Here is a 3,992-nt window from a genome sequence, read left to right on the forward strand (position 1 = left end):
CAAAAATTAACAAGTGGATAATAATTATTTCAAAAATACTACAAAATAATAATTATCAAAATTCATAAAAGATTGATATATAACAAAAAAAAAAAAAAAAAAAAAACATTCATTTATCAAAAAAACTTTAAATTTTGTGCCAAATGGTATCGATTTTCATCATTTTACTATACTAACTAAAGAGGTAGGTGATAACATTTACCAAACTGTTAAAACGACATACATTACTTATCTTCACATAGTAACAAAAGTAACTAATTGTAACAAAAGTAACTAATCACAAAAATGCATACATTATAACTTATCCTTCCTTTAACCCGATCAATATTGAATTCCTTTGTACTCGTAAGAATCAAATCTCCCCCAAACTTTAAAAAAAATACACTTAACTTATCTAAAAGAAAAATAAAAACGTATTTGGGACAAAAAAAAAAAAATTCAAACATTCATTGACGAAGAAGATGAATGCACCACCTTGTTTTTCTTGCCCATAAGCCAAAGTAAACTCCTTTTTGCAAAAGACGGTTGATTTGACGTTGATGTTGGTAAATCAAGACTATGACAGCTCTGTACTTCATGATTGTCACATCCCATCTCAGAAACCTTTGCTTCTTCTCCGGCGACATTTTGCCGGAGCAAAAACTGTAGAGAGAAAGTGGTGGTTGATGGTGGCTCAATGGCCGCCAATGGTGTTGAATCTGGCTTCTCTTTCTTCCCTCGAAGCCAAATCTTGGAAACTGAAAAGCTCTCTTTCATTATACTGCCGCCTCTATATGCTTCAAAATCTTTGAAATCTCGTCTTGAATCGCCGCCACATTCAGAGATCGCCGGCCGGTGACCAGGGGTGATCGGGAGGTTTGACTTTTTGTGAGATAGTTTCTTCACTTGGGTTCTAATGGAAACTTGTAAAGATGAATTATCATCCATCACATACTCGAAAGAACCCATTGAAAAACACCTTCTTTCGTCAATGTTGCTCTTCTCGCCACCGCCGTCACCACCACCACCGCCGCCGCCTCCACCATCCACATTCTTGAACTTCCCAAGCTTAACTGTAACAACTTTCTCCTTATTCTCCTCTTCTTTCACCTCGTTTTGACCCGAATTAACAGGGTCGGCTTCGGATTGGGATTCATCAACACTAAATCGAGAACTCGCCCTTTGAATTGTGGGCTCGGCTACAATCTCTCGAGAACTCTCGTTACTTCCAGATTCAAGAACAAGAACAAATGGTGAACGATAAGTGTTCGGAGCATAATCAGAAAGCAAATTGCTTCTACAAAGAGGGCAAGTGGAATGAGATAAAAGCCATGTATCGATACAATCCATATGAAAAGCATGACTACAATTCGGCAATAATCGAAGCTGATCATCACCTTCGAATTCGCACAAACACACAGCACAATCAAAAGGGTTTTTCACACCGATTATTGATTTGTAAGTGAAAACAGGAAGCGTGTCGATGAACGATTGGTCAACGCCGGAGTCATGGAGAGTGAAGAGTTGCTGTAACTGACCTTGAAGAGCAGTCACATTGTCGAATTCATCTGGGTCTCTATTTGATGGTTTTATAAGAAATCTAACAAGAAGATGAAGCAATCCGGAGATGAAGAATATAACGGCGAGGATTATGATGATTAGCAGAACACTTGGACTCACATTGTCGTTGAAATTTGAACCGGAAGAGGCGGCTTGAACAAACGGTGGTGGCGGCGGCGGAGGAAGTGGTGGCTGAGTGTAAAAATACGGCCTTATGTACGGTGAAAGAAGAATTTTCCGATCCATTTCTTGGGGAAAGAGTGGAAAATGGTAAAAACTGGAAATTTAAGATTAAATCATACGAAAGGAAGAAAACCCATCTCTCAAATCATATAAATCAAAAGGCCATTAACGGATTTTCAAGCTTTTTGAAGAGTACTTGAATGGGAAGACTCTGCAAGTCAAAGAGAGAGAGAGAGAGAGAGAGAGAGAGAGAGAGAGATGATATTGACAGTCTGTATGGACATAAATTTTGCATCTATGAATTATGAAAGCTTTAATTTCTATAAAAAAAAAAAATTAAAGAACAGATGAGTAATGATAACTTAAAAAATTTATTGTTACAGCATAAAATAATAAATATATACATATGAAAACTATTAAATTCTAAATTTTTAATAGTGTTTTTACAAGTAAACTGCAAAAACGACGATAAGCTAGTAAATATAAGTTAAAATTAGACGATAAAAAAATGATATTTGTTAAAATTAGTTGATAAGTTAAATAAAAGATATAAAAACATTTATAAGAACATGTTTTTTAAAATTAATTAGAAGTGTTTTTGGCCCGACAAATATTACAGTTTTTTAAAGTTTGAAAATAAACTATAACACATTAAACACAGCCTAAGTTTTTTTTTTTTACCTTTAATTTTAATTTTTGATCACAATAAACCATTATAAAGTTTTAGTTTAATTTTTAAATCAAAATTTACATTTATGACAAATTAAGACGACAGAAAAGGTCAGTATCCAAATATATATGTATATTAATTAAAATCATACATAATTTGAGTAACTATTGGTATGTTATGGACAAATATCATAGTAAACATTTCAAGGATATCATAGATTATGACTTATATTGTTTTCTATTTGATTAGACAAATCACGTTTTCAGATTTAAAGATTAATTGATAAATTTCTAAATTATGCACCTTAACAAAATATAAAATATATTTAATAATTAATATTACAGCAACTTAATTGTGCATTTAGTCATAAGTTGACTTTTCAAATCTGAACCACCCAATAGCATAACACCCCCACATCAATGCACATTTAATACGCACTAAATATTTTAATGGCTCAACCAGTAATAATGTTTAAAAAACAATTAACATAATTATAAGAAACTACATAAACTATTTCACGAAAACAAAATCTTGGAATTTGAACTATTTATGCTTCTTTTTTCTTCTACTACAATTCCCTTTTCACACTTCTAGGTCACCTTTTAGATTAAATAGTTTTAATTAATTTATTAGTACATATTTCTTGAAATTGAAGAATTAATTTTAATATGCAAATACTCAAATTGGGTATGGACTGTGATTTTGGGAGAAACAAGGAAAGTCAAAGTGAAAAAAGAGTGGTAAAATAAAAGTCAAACTTCTGTGAATTTGTCATATTATGTAAGAAAACACAAACCCCACGTCAAGGAGAAGATCTCGGACTTTATGCACCTTTTTGGCAACATGCAAAAATAATTTTGATATTTTTTTAGTTCCAATAAACTATGAAAAAGCTTATTTATAAATAAATATTCACGTAGCTTATATAAACTATGTAATTTAACGGACATCTATAAACATGTCATAATAATGATAATATAAGTTTTCTAAGTTGTTGCTTTTTGAAAAGAAAACCTACCTTACACATTAAAATTATCACAAAAGAAATACATTTTGAAATGTGATTACTAGTTTGAAATATTAATTTCTTAATTACAAACAAATCATGAAAATTCGATTGTATCAAGCCTGTTTTAATGAAATTAAATTCATAAAAATAAAATATTTTGCAAAAAGATTACAAAAGTGCTTGTATCTAAAAAGATCTAGGCACAAGCATCAAAGATGTTTCAAAACTTACTTTTATAGTAAATAATTAAATTGTGTATGCGGAAAATTGTAACAAATGCACATATGAAATGAAAAGAACATAAAAAATACGATATGGAATATTAGTACTTGAAAATGAATTGGTACAATTTTATATATTAATAGTCTCTTATATGCTTATGACATATAAGAGACAACTCAACTAAGATTTTAAAACCACTCAGAACATCTATGTAACGAAGACCATCTATGTAACAAAAAAATTAGGAATGAAACTTACAACTCTCAGAAACGATAAGATAAGGATCATTTATCTAATTTTATCAAAATAATTTTTTGGTTAGTAAGAGTTATGTTCATCTTATATGGAAATTAAGGTATATTTTATATC

At 30.9% G+C, this 3,992-nt stretch overlaps 1 pseudogene; it reads right to left on the minus strand.

Annotated features, from left to right (window-relative positions):
• Positions 1-274: 274 nt before the first annotated feature.
• On the minus strand, positions 275-1,994 carry LOC145013168 (RING-H2 finger protein ATL13 pseudogene; annotated as a pseudogene).
• Positions 1,995-3,992: the final 1,998 nt, after the last annotated feature.

The sequence above is a fragment of the Lactuca saligna genome, chromosome 8, assembly GCF_052625555.1.
Source record: "Lactuca saligna cultivar CGN05327 chromosome 8, ASM5262555v1, whole genome shotgun sequence".
Lineage (NCBI taxonomy): Eukaryota > Viridiplantae > Streptophyta > Magnoliopsida > Asterales > Asteraceae > Lactuca > Lactuca saligna.